The sequence below is a fragment of the Nicotiana tabacum genome, chromosome 24 (genome assembly GCF_000715075.1).
Source record: "Nicotiana tabacum cultivar K326 chromosome 24, ASM71507v2, whole genome shotgun sequence".
Taxonomy (NCBI): domain Eukaryota; kingdom Viridiplantae; phylum Streptophyta; class Magnoliopsida; order Solanales; family Solanaceae; genus Nicotiana; species Nicotiana tabacum.
The window spans coordinates 80,455,957-80,476,255 of record NC_134103.1 but is presented as its reverse complement, the minus strand read 5'-3'; positions in this window follow the sequence as shown (position 1 = coordinate 80,476,255).

Sequence of the window (20,299 nt, the reverse complement as noted above, 5' to 3'; positions counted from 1 at the left end):
ATATATTAAATTTCTAAAAATATTTACATAGTAGAAGGTGGTAATAATTCAAATATAGTCAAAAATTAGGTGCTCACAGCTGGCCCTCTTTGCTTGGAAACATGAAGAGTTTTCAGGCAAAGACTAGGTGAGCCATGTGACTAATATTTTACTAAACCATTATTCAAAAGGAAAAGAAATAAAAGTTAGGGTGTAACCGAGTCCTGGTTTTGGACAGCCCACATATCCCGGGTTATAGGGGAATCAGGTCACGTGTAGTTCAAGGAGAATGGTGGAATGATGAGTTGAGGAGTCGAGTGAGGTTCCTTCGAGGCTTCGGTCCGCGGTCCTGCTATTATAAAAAAGAAACTAAACAAGCCTATCAGCTATGAGTTATAAAATTTCTATCTATGAGTCTTCTGAAACTTGGTCTTGAGTCTTGACTGGTTCTTCATGCAGACTCTGATCTAAACCTTGATGATCGCTAGCTGTAGGTGCTAGTTCATTGTTCTATAGCTTCTTCTCAGCAAAACGGGAAATGTGAAGCTCGTAACTTCAGTCATGTCTTGAGCAGCCCATATTCTTTCCATATGCTTCTGCATTTAGATTCACTTCTTTTCCTTTTCTTTTCTTTTCTTTATTTCTCGATTAAGACTTCTTCTTTTGTTCATCTCGAACCATGTGCCTCAAGGTAAAACCTGCTCAGACATCACAACAAACAAACGATCGAAATTTTTCTACCCCAATTTTCACTAGAAAAAATTCATGAGTTATTATAATAGAATTCTAAACTACTTTATTGAAAGCAATAAAAGAACGGGAATGGTGTACCCTGAAAAGGTCATGATAATTTTATTTATTTATTAATTTATTTTGGTTAGTATTCCTTTATTGTCCCAAAAGAATGTCTCAACTAAGGATTGATGTACCTTATGTTGGGAAAATATTGCCAGGGAATGGGATACCCTATATTGGCAATGATATCAGGGAGTGGTGTATCCAGCATTTAGGATCAAATCAACTAGGGAGTGGTATACCCTATGTTGGAGAACACAGGTAGGGATTGGTGTACCCTATACTGGTAAGGAAATATAATTAGGGGTTGGCACCCTGTATTACTGAAAAGAAAATGTAACTAGGGGTTGGCGCCCTGTATTACGGAAAAGGAAATGTAACCAGGGGTTGGCGTCCTGTATTACGAAAAAAGGAAATATAACCAGGGGATGGCGCCATGTATTACGGAAAAGGAAATGTAACCAGGGGTTGGCGCCCTGTATTACTGAAAAGGAAATGCAACCAGGAGTTGGCGCCCTGTATTACTGAAAAGGAAATGTAACCAGGGGTTGGCGCCTTGTATTACTGAAAAGGAAATATAACCAGGGGTTGGCGCCATGTATTACTGAAAAGAAAATGTAACCAGGGGTTGGTGCCCTGTATTACTGAAAAGGAATTGTAACCAGGGGAAAAGGAAATGTGACTAGGGGTTGGCGCCCTGTATTACGAAAAAGGAAATATGACCAGGGGATGGTGCTATGTATTACGAAAAAGGAAATGTAACCAGGGGTTGGGGCCCTGTATTACTGAAAAGGAAATGTAACCGGGGGTTGGTGCCCTGTATTACTGAAAAGGAAATGTAACCAGGGGTTGGCGCCCTGTATTACTGAAAAATAAATGTAACCAGGGGTTGGCGCCCTGTATTACTGAAGAGGAAATGTAACTAGGGGTTGGCGCCCTGTATTACGGAAAAGGAAATGTAACCAAGGGTTGGCATCCTGTATTACGGAAAAGGAAATGTAACCAGGGGATGGCGCCATGTATTACGGAAAAGGAAATGTAACCAGGGGTTGGTGCCCTGTATTACTAAAAAGGAAATGTAAACAGGGGTTGGCGCCCTGTATTACTAAAAAGAAAATGTAACCAGGAGTTGGCGCCCTGTATTACTGAAAAGGAAATGTAACCATGGGCTGGCGCCCTGTATTACTGAAAAGGAAATGTAACCAGGGGTTGGCGCCCTTTATTACTGAAAAGAAAATTTAACCAGGGGTTGGCGCCCTGTATTACTGAAAAGGAAATGTAACCAGGGGTTGGCACCCTGTATTACTAAAAAGGAAATGTAACCAGGGGATGGCGTCATGTATTACGGAAAAGGAAATGTAACCAGGGGTTGGTGCACTGTATTACAGAAAAGGAAATGTAACCAGGGGTTGGCGCCCTATATTACTGAAAAGGAAATGTAACCAGGGGTTGGCGCCCTGTATTACTGAAAAGAAAATATAACCAGGGGTTGGCGCCCTGTATTACTGAAAAGGAAATGTAACCAGGGGTTGGTGCCCTGTATTATGGAAAAGGAAATGTAACCAGGGGTTGGCGCCCTGTATTACTGAAAAGGAAATGTGACCACGGGATGGTGCCTTGTATTACGAAAAAGGAAATGTAACCAGGGGTTGGTGCCATGTATTACTGAAAAGGAAATGTAACCAGGGGTTGGTCCCCTGTATTATGGAAAAGGAAATGTAACCAGGGGTTGGCGCCCTGTATTACTGAAAAGGAAATGTGACCACGGGATGGTGCCTTGTATTACGAAAAAGGAAATGTAACCAGGGGTAGAAGCCTTGTATTACTGAAAAAGGAAATGTAACCAGGGGTTGGCGCCCTGTATTACCGAAAAGGAAATGTAACCAGGGGTTGGCGCCCTGTTTTACGGAAAAGGAAATGTAACCAGGGGTTGGCGCCCTGTATTATGGAAAAGGAAATGTAACCAGGGGATGGCACCCTGTATTGCGGAAAAGGAAATATAACCAGGGGTTGGTGCCATGTATTACTGAAAAGGAAATGTAACCAGGGGTTGACGCCCTATATTACTAAAAGGAAATGTAACCAGGGGTTGGCGCCCTGTATTACTGAAGTATTACTGAAAAGGAAATGTAACCAGGGGTTGGCGCCCTATATTACGAAAAAGGAAATGTGACCAGGGGATGGTGCCCTGTATTACGAAAAAGGAAATGTAACCAGGGGTTGGTGCCCTGTATTACTGAAAAGGAAATATAACCAGGGGTTGGTGCCCTGTATTATTGAAAAGAAAATGTAACCAAGGGTTGGCGCCTTGTATTACTAAAAATGAAATGTAACCAGGGATTGGTGCCCTGTATTACTGAAAAATGCTGAATCCCCCTAGGAGAAAAGGTTCTACTTGGGTTAAGTTACGTAAAACAACCTGAGCGAAGAGTACTTCTACGCGGAAACTATGAGTTGGATCCCCCTAGGCGAAAAAGTTCTACCTGGGTTAAGCTACGAAAAACAGCCTGGGCGAAGGGTACTTCTACCCGGAACTATGAGCTGGATCCCCTTAGGAGAAAAGGTTCTACCTAGGTTAAGCTATGAAATTCAACCTCAGCGAAGAGTATTTCTACCCGAAACTATGAGCTAGATCTCCCTAGGTGAAAAGGTTTTACCTGGGTTAAGCTACAAAAAACTGCATGTGCGAAGAGTACTTCTACCCGAAACTATGAGCTGGATCCCCCTAGGCGAAAAGGATCTACCCGGGTTAAGCTACGAAAACTAGCCTGGGCAAAGAGTACTTCTACCCGGAACTATGAGCTGGATCCCCCTAGGCGAAAAGGTTCTACCTAGGTTAAGCTACCAAAAACAGCCTGGGTGAAGAGTACTTCTACCTGGAACTATGAGCTGGATCCCCCTAGGCGAAATAGTTCTACTTGGGTTAAGCTACGTAAAACAATCTGAGCGAAGAGTACTTCTACCCAGAACTATGGGCTGGATCCCCCTAGGCGAAAAGGTTTTACCTGGGTTAAGCTACGAAAAATAGCATGGGCGAAGACTACTTCTACCCGAAAACTATAAGCTGGATACCCCTAGGCAAAAAGGTTCTACCTGGGTTAAGCTACGTAAAACAACATGAGTGAAGAGTACTTCTACCCAGAAACCATGAGCTGGATCCCCCTAGGCGAAAAGGTTCTACCTGAGTTAAGCTATGAAAAACATCCTAAGCGAAAAATACTTCTACTCGAAAACTATGAGCTGGATCCCCCTAGGCAAAAAGGTTCTACCTGGGTTAAGCTACAAAAATAATCTGTAATAGTGATACATGCTGAAAATAAAAGAAAATAGAGATTTTGCGAAACATACCTCTGGTGACATTCTTTTTTTAGGAATTGCCATTCTGTACTGCTTTGTTCCTGTTGCAAACAAAGAAAAATTGTGAGTTTTAAAAGTGGTGGTCGGTTCGTGGCCTTGATGTCTTTGGCAACTTGGCTTTGTGCCCATCTTCTTTTGATGATGATTTCAACCTGTCACTAGATGTTTCCTGAATACCACTTGCATTTCTGCCTTTGACTTTTCAAACTTTTACATGACGGTTAGCCACTTGGAACTTAACCTTTTCAACTTCATTTTGCCCTTGTAGGCACTTTCAATTTGATTTCCTCCTTACAAGAGTTTTTGATTTCGAAGCATCGGCCGCCATGGCCAGTCGAGGTCGACTTGATCCCCCTGCCGAGTCTAGGTGCCTCTTTTTTATAAATTCGCTTATATCAAACGAGAGCCTTGTAAATCAGTCTTACCATCCCTCTTTGTCTTAGTTTTGGAACAGAGTTAGACCGAAAGGGATTCAAAGAAAAACAAACAATGGAATGAACAAATGAATTTAGACAAGAGGTATCCCTTTAGGGGAAAGGAAAGAATGACTTATCTGGAGTACATGCAAACTTCAATGAACATGACATGACTTTTGGACTGGATGCCTGATCTGTGTAAACCGTCCGACTCTCGGAAATTCATCAAATTTTTGTCACGAAACAGAGAAACCTTTCCCAGGACTGTGTCGATGCCAGTAACTGTGGGAATCCACTCTTTCGATCAGTGGCGCCCTTCATGGATTTTTACCTACTGACCTATCATTTCTCTTCTCACCATTGCCTTACAGTGCTCTTTGCGAGTTTTTACTAACAAAACTCTCTCATTTTTATTTCTCTGCTTACCATCGCCTTACGTGCCCGTGAGGGTTTTCACCACTAAGATTCTCTCATTTTATTTCTCTCATTTGATAGCATCAGATCCAAGTAACTGTATCCTCCCATTTTGAACATTCTCGTTGATTGATCAGAAGGACTTGAAAAGGATTTGAATAAAAAGGATTTGGATTGAATTACAATTTTGGAACCTTTCAGGCGAAACCATCGTCGAACCAATTATAACATCTGCCCTAGTTTCAATTTTTATTTTTTGAGAATGCGAATTTTTGTTTTGGTGTAACTGAACCCTAGAGAGAGGCTGCCTACATATCTTTTCGGAATCAAATCGAACGTAGTTCAAGTACATGAACTATTTTGATATTCTTTTGTTTTTCTTTTTTTTTTCTTCTTTGTTTTATTTTTCTTCTTCCTTTTTTTTCTTCTTGTTTCTTTTTTTTCATCTTCAGGTTCCAAAGAGGGCAATCAAAGAAAGGTAACCGACTCAAAAGGGTTAGCAAAGGGTTGATAGTGTTTGGGTAGCGAGAATGAAAGCCTTTGTCATCCCAATCAGAGAACATTAAAGATGCGTAAAAGTGTCAAACATGATACCTTTTGATCGTGTCTGTATAAATAGTAGTCTCGGAGACATTTCCTTCGATATCTCCCAAATACAACGCTCCTTTTTGGCAGTATTCTTGTTACAATGTATGGATCTTTCCAATCTGGAGCCAATTTTCCTTTGGCTTCTTTATGATGCAAGAGATACGTCTTAGGACGAGTTGCCCCACTTCGAACTTTCTGGGCCGCACTTTCTTGTTGTAGGCACGGGCCATTCTTTGTTGGTACAACTGCTCGTGGCAAACTGCGGCCATACGTTTTTCATCAATCATAGTCAATTGTTCCAAATCGGTTCTTGACCCAATCTTTATCCTCAATCTCGGCTTCAACAATGATCCAAATTGAGGGAATTTCAACTTCTTCCGATTTCATTTGGATCTTGGCTTAGGCCTAGTGTTCCAATTCTTTGCTTATTTTCTCACAAGCCTTATCTTCAACACATTCTGCTTCTTGATTCATTATTTCGAGGTCTGACGGCGTTTTAGGATCTGGGCATGAAGTCCGCAAGCATGTCATGTTATGAAAATCTGCATTAACATAACTAAAAAGAGAATAAGAAAGGTGACAAGATTAAGAAAAGAGACATTCCTAGACAATTAAATATTAATTTCATTTAATTGATTTTTTTTTGAATTTGATTTTTTTTTTTTAATTTTAAAGATAGAAGGGTTTTCATCGGAAAGTAAGACAATAATATAAAATATCCGGATTACACCCTGAAATAATCTGGATGCAAAAAGGATAGCAAGGCTGGCTACCGAGTCTCCCGTCTGATGGGGGACTTTCAGGTTTGGCGACCGTTTTTTGGCTTTTCTTCTATCTCGGCAACGGTTGCAATGGCCTTCAGTGCCGGATCAAATTCCTCATCTTCACGGATCATTCCGACTACTGGCCCATTTGTGTGAACAGACAGAGGATTGTTTATCATATTAATGGCCTCTTCATCCCTAAGCATTATTGCCTTGACCTCGATGAGGTCTTCCACTGCTCTCTTAAGAGTCCAACAGTCTTACGTATCATGTCACACTGCTCTAGAGTGGTATTCACATTTAGCATTAGCCCGGTGCGAGGGGACTCAGGGTTTGGCCGGTTCGGGGCTATTGGCTGCAGTAGACCTAGCCTGACTAACTTTAGAACAAGCTCGAGTATGATTCACCAACAAGGGTGAACTAATTCCATCTCGGGGGGCTATTTTTCTTTTCTTTTTTTCTTTTTTTTCTTTTCTTTTTTTTTTTTGAAATATTGTTTTGATTTTTGTTTTCTCTTTTTGTTCTTTTTCGCTCTATGTTTTTCTCTGTTATTTTTGTCACTCTTTTCTTTTTCTTTCTTCTCTTTTTTTTTCACTCGGTTTATTCGATGGCAATGATCGAATACGATGGGGATTGCCTACGTATCATGATGCCGCATGAATCAGATCTTGCATAGTTCGGGAATACCGAAAACAAAGTACATAAGCTAGCTCTTTATTTTTCTTTGGGAATGTTTGAAAAGAAAACTTCTTAGAGGAGAAAGAAAATATTTTTTGGATTTTGATTGATTTTTTTTTTTTGAATTTTTTGGGAGAAAGAATTCTAAAGAAGGAAAAAATATTTATTTGGATTTTGATTTTTTTTTTTTAAAAAAGAAGTAAATATATTTGGATTTTTGAAAATTGGGGGCCGGAACCGATGAGATTTTCCTACGTATCTCACATCAGGTGAGAATCAAACCCGCTTAGTTCGGTGAAAACCGACTATGTTCTTTTCTTTTTTTATTTTTATGAAAATTATTCTTTAAAAACTATTCGCACTAGACCACATGATTTTTTTCTTTTTTTTCTCTGTTTATTCAACTGATTTATGCTAAAGTCGATCAACATGCAAGTCTCCCAAATAATGCAATAAATAGCACATAACATGACATAATGGTCTCAACAAGGCACCTATCCTAAAACAGAACTCGGCTTCTGTGTCGACCTTTGCTAAGTCAAATGCACGTGATGCAAATAAAGCGAACCTATTAGGAATATCCGGCATGAGGTTTATTCTTCTAGGTTTAAATTCTGATGGAGAAGGTATCTAGACTGGCTTACTCGAGCGGACAACTCGAGACGAGGAGGGTCAGCGTACCGGTAGCATTTCTTTCCGGCTTAACTGATGGTGCTCTCCGCCTAAAATATGTGTGACTTAAATCCTTCACCGGGTGACAAGCACCTCGGCTATCTCAAAGAAAGCGGGCTATGTCAAGCAAATGCCCAATTAATTTCAAGAAGACTCAGAGGGGTGCGTGAGAAGACAATTTATATGTACAGTTCAACAATATCAAAGCGGTAAAAAGTGAGAAAGTAGCACATTAGGCACCAATAAATCATAATATATACAAAATTAATAAAGCCAAATAAAAGTCAATATGTATAAGCTCGAATTCTAGTTTAGGTTCTCCAGCAGAGTCGCCATAGCGGTCACACCTCCTTTTTACCCCAAAAGATATGTATTATGGATTGTTGTGGGTTAAAAAGTTTTTTCAATTAAAGTGATAAATTTGAATATGGATTATTTTATTTACAGAGTCGCCACTTGGAATTGATTTTTTGGGTATTCCAAGTCACCTTTTATTTGAATCCCTAGTCAAAGGAAGGTTTGACTCTATTATTATTGGTCTGTGAAAATAAAGTACGGGTAAGGAATTCTGTTGACCGGGAGAAGGTGTAAGGCATTTCGTGAGTCCCGTGGTTCTAGCACGGTCCCTTTATTACCTACATTTGGCTTATATTATTTTTTGATAACCTGTGTTTTATTGGTTCTCATGTTTTACCTATGTTCGCTTTTATTGCTTGATTAGATTTATGAAAATTATCTTGAAATAAGTCACGCGTACGTGTACTCATTTTTGTTTGGCATCAAGAATCATGTCATGTGTACGTGTACACAATCAATAATACATTTATTATTATTCGAAATTGATTGGTTCAGTCACATGAACGTGCACTTATATTATTTTCCTAAACTAATTTGAAATTATTGTAAGATCAAGATTTTATGGATAGGAAATTATTTGGAAGTCGGGAAATATATTAGTTATTTAAAGTGTTGACAAGTTATCCACACTTAGAAATATTTACAACTTACTACTCTATCTTTGAAATTAAGAGGCATTTATCAATTATGGAAGAATGAGCTAATTAGTAGTCTAGTGACAAAATTATTGGGCCTGGCAGATTTATACTCATTCAAACCCATGTCTAATTCTTTCTTTCCTATTAAATATCGTAACTCATTTCTGGTTCACTTATTTGAACTCCAACGCATGGCCCATTAATATGGCAAGATGTTCATTCTTAATTCTAAATAGCAAATCTCATTAAGATGAAATCCTTCAAATAATCTGTTGATAAATAGCTTGAAACATGTAAAAAGAAACTACAACATGACAATGTGTATAAAGAAAACAACACAAAGAATTATCACATGAACCTCTATAAGAACATCACACAAAATAATAAAATAATTAACAAAAGGAGGATAAGTAATGAACCTTTAAGCAAAAATTTCCTTTAGAACTTGATTAATGCAAAAATAATTCTGAGCCGAGCAAGTACACCAAACCAAGGGCAAATGAGCAGAAAATCTAGCGACGAACCTTCTAAAATTCGAGCCTGGATCGAAACTCAACTGTACATCGTGAGGCTGTTGGTTTTTGGCGTGAGAGAGGTGACTATCAATGAATATTCACAAGGTGTTTTTAGGCATGAATTTGAGACATTTTTGGGTCTTAAAAAGGGTGATGAATTGCTGGAGTTTTCGAAAGAAAGAGGAATAAAGAATGAAACGAGTAGAAATTCCCTTAGCGCAAAAAAAGATTTTTTTTTTCAATTCTCTCCTCCCTCTCTTTTTTTCTTCTATTTCTCCATCTTTCTCTTCATATTTCTCTTCTATTTATAGAAAAAAAAATCTGAAATTTTTCAGATTATTTTATTTTATTTTATTTTTTTTAATTAAAAAGAATTCCCACTTCCCATTTTTCTTCTTTTTTTAAAAAACAAAACAATTCCCCACTTTCCTTTACTTTTATTTTTTAATTTCCCACTTTGTTTACTTTACTTTTTTTTATTTTTCCCTTATTTTACTTTTCTTTTTTAATTTCCACTTATTTTACTTTTTTTTTAAAAACATTTCCACTTTCTTTTACTTTTTTTAAAAAAAAAAATTCAGCTACCTTTACTTTTATTTTTAATTTCATCTTTCTTTTACTTTTCATTTTTTAAAATTTTCACATTCTTTTACTTTTATTTTTTTATTTTTCCACTTTCTTTTACTTTTTAAAAAAAAACAATTTCCACCTACTTTTACTTTTATTTTTTTATTCCATAATTTTAATTTTCCTATTATTTTATTCCCATCCGAAAATAAAAAAATATTTAATTTTTTAGGTTTTTTTATTTATTTTATTTTAAAATAAATATAAAAAATAAAAATAATACTAATAGTAAAACTTTAACCTTTTAAATTATTTTTAATTCTTACCCTATATAAAAAATATGTAACAAAGCTAAAAAATATATATTAAATTTCTAAAAATATTTACATAGTAGAAGGTGGTAAAAATTCAAATATAGTCAAACATTAGGTGCTCACATGTTTCTTTGAAAGGTTTTTCGTTAAAGAAATTATAACTCACACGTTTATTCGTGAGTGGGGTCAAGGACCCGTTAAAGCTTCTTATTCTAATAGGATCGGGCCGTTCGCCTCGGCAGGATTATGTACCACACTCTCATGGGAGTGGGCCGTTCACCTCGGCAGGTTAATAGATGCATCTATGGTTCGTGTCGTTCGACCCTCGGCAGTGCACAGATTATAATGGGATTGGGTCGTACGCCTCAGCATTTCTATAAAATATTCTCATGAAATCGTGCGTAACATTTGGCAAGAAGCCAGTGTATCTGTGAGTTCTTCCTGATTTGAAGTATAACGACCCATTTTGGTGAGGTCCACTATATATTTATATATATGCTCCGGTTGAGGAGAAAATTTGCTAATTGAGAGCTTGAGCCTATTGTAAAGAGGAGAATTGTATCACGTATTTATACTTGTTTATTTTATTTATTTACTCTACCTCATATTTGTTCACCTCTTTACTGTACCTGATATTATCGGATCACTAGTGAGTGTCGATGACTGCCCCTCGTCACTACTCCTCCGGTGTTAGGCTAGATACTTACTGGGTACACATTGATTTACGTACTCATACTACACTTGCTTCACATTTTTGTACTGGTACTTTTATGTCTGGTGGTCCTTTGGGCGCGGAGGCGCGGATTGTAATGACCTAATCAATCATTTTTACTTTTAGAACCCCTTTCCCTAAAATAAAACTCCTCGTATGTATTTTTAATGATTTATGACTTGCGAGGATGGTTGGTTCGGGATTTGGAAGTGTTTGGGTTGAAATCGGAATACTTGGTTCCTTAAGTTAGCCTTAAAAAGGGTAAGTTTGACTTCGGTCAATATTTTGAGAAAATGACCCCGGAATCGGGATTTGACGATTCCAATAGGTTCGTATGATGATTTTGGTCTTAGACGTATGTTCGAATAGGGTTTTTGATAACCTGGGAGCGTTTTGGCGCTTAATAGTAAAAAATAGTCAACTATTTGAAGGTTTAAAGTTCTTTAAATTTGGTTTGGAGTAGGTTTTTGAGTAATTGAAGTCCGTTTGGAATTTTGAGTTTGGGAATAGTTCCGTATAGTGATTTAATACTTGCACGCAAAATTTCGTGTAATTCCGGGTAATTTAAGTACGTTTCGGCGCATTGGAAGTAAATTGAAGAACTTGAAGTTCTTAAGTTTGAATCAATTTGGTTTAGGGTATGATTCTTAGATTTGATGTTGTTTTACACGTTTTGAGAGTTCGAGCGAGTCTGTTTTATAATTTCAAACTTGTTGGCATGTTCCAGCGGGGCCCCGGGGGCCCCGAGTGTTAACCGGACGAGGCTCCGACCAATTTTGGAAAAAATGAGCAAAGACTGAAGCTCCCAGCTACTGTCATAATAACACCTGCGCTTGGACAGCCGCAGGTGCGAAAGAAAGGAGCCTGCCCATCCATCGCAGATTCGAAGCATTTGAGCGCACCTGCGAACGCGGAGGTGCGAAGAATTGGCGCTCAGAAGCGGATAGGCGCGCAGGTGCGAAGAAATGGGCGCACATGCGCTTGCGCAGAAGTGAGCAAACTATCCGCAGGTGCGGTGCCAATCCAAAGAGGGAAATGCGCACCTGCGAGGAATTTCCGCAGGTGCGAATGCCGCATGTGCAGTAACCCTCCGCAGGTGCAAAAATCATTGTTGGGCAGAACCTTAAAATGGACGAAGCGCAGTCCATTTTTGTTCATTTTTCTTCAATGTTTGGGCAATTTCAGAGCTATTTGAGAGAAGATTTCAACTAACAACTTGGAGGTAAGTTAATTCTATACACCTTGAGTTAAATACATAGATTATGGGTAGATTATAACTAGTAAATCTTAGAAATCAAAGTTTTAGATGAAAAACTTAGATTTTTATAGAAACGAGATTTTAACCATGAAAATGATTATGGAATTTGGTAGAAATTATATATTTGAGTTCTTGAGATTCTGGGTAATGTTTTCATCCAAAAATTTCCAGAATCCGGGCACGTGGGCCCGGGGTGAATTTTAGAAATTTTACTGTTTTGGTTAGGATAATTTATTTAATAGCTTAAATTTGAATTATTGAATACGTATTAATTATTTTGTATAACATTTGGATAGTTTCGAATTTTTCGGCGTCGAATCGAGAATTTAACGCGACGTGGAAATCGGTAAAGTGGACTTTGAGATAAGGTAAGTCTCTTGTCTAATCTTGTGAGGGGAAATTACCCCTTAGGTAATTAAATTAATAATTGTTGCTAATTGTGGGGGCTACGTACGCACGAGGTGACGAGAGTCCGTGCGTAGCTACTATTAATGCTAAAGTCCGGGTAGTTTAGGACTCAAAGCATGAATTACTTGTGTAAATTGTATTCTTTATTTAATTAATATTAATTGATATATATGAATATATTGTATATATATATATATATATATATATATATATATATATATATATATATATATATTGTGAATTGTTAGATAAGGATATTAATAGATGAAAATCTCATATGCTTAATTTTCTATTTAAATTAATTAATTGTTAAAAGAAATTATTCAATTCTCCCGAATTTATCTTATAATAACTAAACTCTCCTTCCGGAGGTACATAAGAAAATGTCCTCCTTTCTTGTGAAGCGGGCCGAACGCCTCGGCAGGATAGATCCATCTATGGATCATGTCGCACGTCCCTCAGCAGTGTACACGACACTCTGGATTGGGCGGTACGACCTCGGCAGAAATCGTGCTTAATAATAATAATTACACGATACTTTGATAGTTTATTGTAGCTTGTGATGCTAATTGATAAATTGGAAATTTATTGGAAATTAAGTAATTTAATTAATATATTGAGAATTATTGCGTTTAAGAAATTTTAATTATTTCTGCTGGTTAAAGAAATTATTGTTAATTCTGTGAATCATGCTAATTTAGATATTCTAGTTTTATTTTAATTATTATTATTGACCCATAGTGAGTGTCAAAGTCGGCCATCTCATCTCTGCCACTTCGAGATTAGGCTTGATACTTACTGGGTACATGTTGTTTACGTACTCATACTAGACTTGCTGCACTTTTTGTGCAGGACCTGAGGCAAGTACTAGTGGGGGACGTATCATCTTACACCCACGTTATCCAGAGGCGTAGTGGTGAGCTGCCTTTCTGAGGCGTTCTACAGCTACCGGTGTCTCTTCTTGTATTTACATTCTTCTGTCTATTGTATTTCAGACGGTATTTGGAGTTTTGTATAATCAAATATATGCTCATACACTTGCGACACCAAGTCTTAGCACACACGTTGGTAGAATTTGGAATTGTTTAATTTTCTTGGATTTAAGTTAATCGGTATCTTTTCTGCTTTCTTTAATATTGCTAGTAATATAATAAAATTACTTAGAAAATTATTCTGAAGTTAATTGATATACGTTTAATTTATTAGTTGGCTTGCCCAGCTATAGGGTTGGGTGCCATCACGGCCTTTAGGTGAAATTGGGTCGTGACAACATGGAATCAGAGCACTAGGTTCACGTAGGTCTCACAAGTTATGAGCAGACCTAATAGAGTCTTGCGGATCGGTACGGAGACGCATGTACTTATCTTCGAGAGGCTATATGGTGTTAGGAAACTACCTTTCTATATATTCCATCGTGCAATTAATGTAGTACTAAATATCCTTCTCTTATTCTGTCACAGATGGTGAGAACGCGCTCTAATGAGGTTCCAGGCCAGGGAAGAGCTACTCCCCCGGTTGCTAGAGGCCGAGGTAGAGGCTAAGGGAGGGCTCCAGCCCGTGGTAGAGGTAGAGGACGTCCCAGGACTGTTCCAGTTATTCCACCAGTGGGTCCGGCAGAGGATCCCATTATTGAGGAGCAGGGTGAGGTGCCTGTGGCAGAGCCAACTCCGGTGGATTTCACATCTGCATCGGGATTTTAGGATGTTATGGGTCGTATGTTGCAGTTCATGGACAATATGACTCAGGCTGGTTTATTTCTCGCAGACCCAGCCACATCCCAGGAAGGCAGGGGAGCACAGACCCCTACCACACAGGCTCATGGGCAGGCAGCTGCCGTATATAAGACTCATAGTGCACTACCCGTGGGTGGAACCCAGCTAGTGGCAGCAGCTACACCTCAGCCCGGGCCAGCTGTAGCCGCTGATCCGCAGAAACTATTGGACAGATGGACTAGACTACATCCTCCTGTCTTTGGGGGTGAGTGACATGAGGATCCCCAGGATTTCATTAATCGGTGCAAGGATAAACTGTACAACTGTCACGACCCAAATTAACCCTCCGCAAGGTGTCGTGATGACACCTAGTCTTTACGACTAGGTAAGCCTAATATTGCAAAAAATATAAAGAAAACACAACATTTTAAAGATAAACTGCATGTTATAAATAGCCAAGAGTAATACCACTCGGCATATACAAAATAATTCTCCCAAGACCCGGAATATCACTAAGTCACAAGCTGCTATAATCTATGTAGCTCTATACAAAAGTCTGAAGGTAATAAAGAAAGTCTCTACGCGAGGGAGTAGAATGGGACTCCGAAGATCTACGGACGCAAGCAGAAGTACCTTGAAGTCTCCTAGAATCAGCAGCACACACTAACCCCAAGGTTGATAGCTCGTACCTGGATCTGCACACGAAAACATGTGCGGGAAAGGGCATGAGTACACCACAATGGTACCCAGTAAGTGCCAAGCCTAACCTCGGTCGAGTAGTGACGAGGTCAGGTCAAGGCCCTACCGGAGTAAATATAATAAATTAAACAGTAAAGGATATAAGTAAAATTTACGGTAATACAGTTAAAGAAATTCTCGAAAATTTAACAGTTAAGGGAGTCCTTAACTCAGAACAAGGTAACACAGTGGGAAATCTCTCGGGATACCGTCCCGTAGTTTCAAATGAATATGCAGTATAGGGGGATATCCCGGAATACGTCCGTAGTCCCAAAGTAAATATGCAGTACAGAGGGATCTCCCGGAATACGTTCGTCGTCCCAAAATAAATATCCAGTACAGGAGGATCTCCCGGAATACGTCTGTAGTCCCAAAGTAAATATGCAGTGCTAGGGGATCTCCCGGAATACGTCCGTAGTGCCAAAATAAATATGCAGTACAGGGGGATCTCCCGAAATATGTCTGTAGTCCCAAAGTAAATATGCAGTGCTGGGGGATCTCCCGGAATACGTCCGTAGTCCCAAAGTAAATATGCAGTACAAGGGGATCTCCCGGAATACGTCCGTAGTCCCAAAGTAAATATGCAACGCAAGATGAAATGACAGGTATGACATCGAGTTATACAGTTTATACTGGACACAGATAAGTCAAATAAGGACTTAGCTAAACATGACGCACAGAATGTCAATTAGGCAGTTAAGACACGTAAACATGCTTTTCTAGTCTAAACTACACAATTAAAAATATTAGTACAACTTAATAAGAGAAGCAATTTATGATTTAAAAAGATTAAACAAGATTTTTGCAATAATAGCCCGTGTACGTACTCATCACCTCACGTACACGGCACCCACACACCAAATAATATCAAGATATCCTAAGTGGGAAGTCCCCAACACAAGGTTAGGCAAGCCACTTACCTCGAACCGCTCAAATCACCTCGATAACACGTTCTTGCCACGAGTATCCGACTCCAAATAGCCCGAATCTATTCAAATAAATTGCATTATGTAAATATAACTACGAGTAACTAATTTAGCTAATTATTTCGAAGCTAAAGCGTGAAATTAGGAAAAATACCAAATCCGAAATTAAACGATGAAATCAACCATAGATTAGTGGAATATAACCATAAAGGAGTTAGGAACCATTACCCAAAAGCTTCCTCCGAAAATCTCTCCAAATTTCGCCTTCTACCGAGCTCTCAATCAATTTTTTGTGTTATGAACTCAACCTTCGTTTTTTAACCTTAAATTTTGCCCAGGTGCGTTCTTCTTCGCGAACGCGACATCACAATCGCGAACGCGATGAACAATCTTCCACTGGCCCGAAATTTCTCCTTCGCAAATGCCAGGGGACTCTCACGAACGCGTACCTTCCATTGACGGACCCTGCGCGAACACGGGAACCTCTTCGCGAACGCGATGACCATATCGCGAACGCATAGGCTTAAGGTCCCACACCTTTGCGAACGCGGGAACAACATCGTGAACGCGAAGAACAACTTCTCTGCCTTTTATAAATGCTCTATACGATCGTGAGGCACCTCTCGCTAACGCGATGAAGAATTTTTCTGCAATAAACACCAGAAATCTGCCACTTCTCTAAGTCCAAAGATGACTCGTTGAGCATCCGAAACACACCCGAGGCCCCCGGGACCTCGACCAAACATACCAACTAATCCTAAAACACCACACGAACTTAGTCGAGCTCTCAAATCACATCAAACAATGCTAAAATCATGAATCACCCTCCAATTCAAACTTAAAGAACTTGAAACTTCAAAATTCTACAACCGATGCCGAAACCTATCAAATCACGTCTGATTGACCTCAAATTTTGCGCACAAGTCATAATCAACATTACGGACCTACTCCAACTTCCGGAATCGAAAAACGACCCCGATATAAAAAATTTCACTACCGGTCCAAAACTCCAAAAATTTGACTTTCGCCATTTCAAGCCTAAATGTGCTACGAACCTCCAAAACACAATCCGGATACGCTCCTAAACCCAAAATCACCTAACGGGGCTAACGGAACCGACGGAATTCCATTCTGGAGTCGTCTTCACACAGTTCCGACTACAGTCCAAATCCTAAGGCTTAAGCTCTCATTTAGGGACTAAGTGTCCCAAAACACTCCGAAACTCAAAACCAATCATCCCGGCAAGTCACAATAGCAGAAAAAGATTTGGGAAAAGCAGTTAATAGGGGATCGGGGCTATTACTCTCAAAATGACTTGCCGGGTCATTACATCCTCCCCATTTTAAAACAACCGTTCATCCTCGAACGAGTATAAAGACATACCTGAAACTGTGAGAAGATGAGGGTACTGGCTGCACATATCCTGCTCGGTCTCCCAAGTCGCCTCCTCGACCGGCTGACCCCTCCACTGGACCTTTACTGAAGCAATATTCTTTGACCTAAGCTTTCTGACTTGCCTGTCCAAAATGGCTATTGGCTCCTCAACATAAGATAGATCTTTGTCCAAGTGGACTGAGCTGAAATCCAATACATGAGTCGGATCACCGTGATACATCCTGAGCATAGACACGTGGAATACCGGGTGAACTCCTACTAGGCTGGGAGGCAAGGCAAGCTCATAAGCAACCTCCCCAACTCGCCGTAATATCTCAAAAGGACTAATGAACCTCGGGCTCAGCTTGCCCTTCTTCCCGAACCTCATGACACCCTTCATAGGCGATACCCGAAGCAAGACCCGCTCACCAACCATAAATGCCAAATCATGAACCTGACGGTCTGCATAACTCTTCTGCCTAGACTTGGTTGTGCAAAGTCTCTCTTGAATAACCTTCACCTTATCCAGGGCATCCTGGACCAAATCTGTACCCAACAATTGGGCCTTGCCCGGCTCAAACTATCCCACTAGGGACCGATACCGCCTACCATACAAGGCCTCATACGGTGCCATCTGAATACTGGACTGGTAACTATTGTTGTAAGCGAACTCTGCAAGTGGCAAGTATTGGTCCCATGAACCTCCGAACTCCATCACATAGACACGGAGCATATCCTCAAGAATCTGAATCGTGCGCTCAAACTGCCCGTCCGTCTAAGGGTGAAAGGATGTGCTCAACTCCACCCTAGTACCCAACTCCTACTGTACGGCTCTCCAAAACCGTGATGTGAACTGTGTACCTCTGTCTGAAATGATGGATACTGGAATACCATGAAGGCGGACAATCTCTCTGATATAAATCTCGGCCAACCTCTCAGAAGAATAAGTGGTCAACACTGGAATAAAATGAGCTGACTTGGTCAACCAATCCACGATCACCCAAATAGCATCGAACCTTCTCAAAGTCCGTGGAAGTCCAACTACAAAGTCCATGGTGATCCGCTCCCACTTCCACTCTGGGATCTCTAACCTCTGAAGTAATCCACCCGGCCTCTGGTGCTCATATTTGACCTGCTAACAGTTGAGACACTTGGCCACAAACCCAACTATATCATTTTTCATTCTTCTCCACCAATAGTGCTGCCTCAAGTCCTGGTACATCTTCGCGGCACCCGGATGAATGGAGTACCGCGAGCTATGGGCCTTATCAAGAATCAACTCTCAAAGCCCATCTACATTGGGCACACAGATCCGGCCTTGTATCCTCATCACACCGTCATCACCAATAGTCACATCTCTGGCATCACCTCGCCGAACCCTGTCTTGAAGAACTAGAAGATGAGGATCATCATACTGGCGCTCCCTGATACAGTCATAAATAGAAGACCGAGAAACCACACAAGCTAATACCCGGCTAGGCTCTGAAATATCCAATCTCACGAACTGGTTGGCTAAGGTCTAAACATCCAAGGCTAAGGGCCTCTCAGCTGTCGGAAGATATGCTAAACTCCCCAAACACTCTGCCCGGTGACTCAAGGCGTTAGCCACTATGTTGGCCTTCCCTGGGTGGTATAATATAGTGATATCATAGTCTTTAAGTAGCTCCAACCACCTCCGTTGACGCAAATTAAGGTCCTTCTGACTGGACAAGTGCTGCAAACTCTGGTGGTCAGTGTAAATCTCACAGGGAACACCGTACAAATAATGACGCCAGATCTTTAGGGCGTGAACAATAGCTGCTAACTCGAGATCATGAACTGGATAATTCTTCTCATGCACCTTCAACTGTCTAGATGCGTAGGCAATCACCCTACCATCCTGTATCAATACCGCTCCAAGGCCAATCCTCGAGGCATCACAATAGACAGTGTAGGACCCTGAACTAGTAGGCAATACTAATACTGGGGCTATAGTCAAAGCTGTCTTGAGCTTCTGAAAGCTCTGCTCACACTCCTTGGTCCACCTGAACGGAGCACCCTTCTGGGTCAGCCTAGTCATAGGTGCTGCAATGGATGAAAATCCATCCACAAAGCGACGGTAATACCCTGACAAACCAAGGAAACTACGGATCTCCATAGCTGATGACGGTCTAGGCCAACTCTGCACTACCTCCACCTTCTTCGGATATACCTTGATCCCATCACAAGACACTATGTGGCCCAAGAATGCCACTGAATCAAGCCAGAATTCACACTTAGAAAATTTTGCATACTACCTCTTCTCCCTCAAAGTCTGAAGCACGGTCCTCAGGTGTTGCTCATGATCTTCCCGAGACCGGGAATATACCAGGATGTCATCAATAAACACAATGACGAAGGAATCAAGATAAGGCCGGAATACACTGTGCATCAAATGCATAAAGGCTGCAGGGTCATTGGTCAGCCCAAATGACATGACAAGAAACTCATAGTGACCATATCTGGTCCTGAAAGCAATATTTGGGATATTCGGCTCCCGAATCTTCAACTGATGATAGCCAAAACGCAAGTCAATCTTGGAATAAACCCTGGCACCCTGTAACTGATCAAATAAATCATCAATGTGAGGCAGAGGATACATGTTCTTCACTGTAACCTTGTTCAGCTGCCGATAATCCATACACATACGCATAGAACTATCCTTCTTCTTCACAAATAAGACCGGAGCACCCCAAGGTGATACACTGGGCCTGATGAAACCCTTATCAAGCAACTCCTGCAACTGTTCCTTCAACTCCTTCAACTCAGGAGGAGCCATACGGTATGGAAGAATAGAGATGGGCTGAGTGCCCGGCAATAAATCAATGCCAAAATAAATATCTTTGTCGGGCGGCATGCCCGGAAGATCAGCTGGAAACACATCTGGGAAGTCCCTCACTACTGGAACTGACTCGGTTGTAGGGGTATCAATACTAACGTCTCTCACATAGGCCAAATACGCATCACACCCCTTCCCAACCATTTGCTGAGCCTTAAGAAATGAAATGACCCTGTGGGGAGTATACTCTAAGGTACCTCTCCACTCTAATCTCGGCAAACCTGGCATAGCCAGTGTCACGATCTTAGCGTGATAATCAA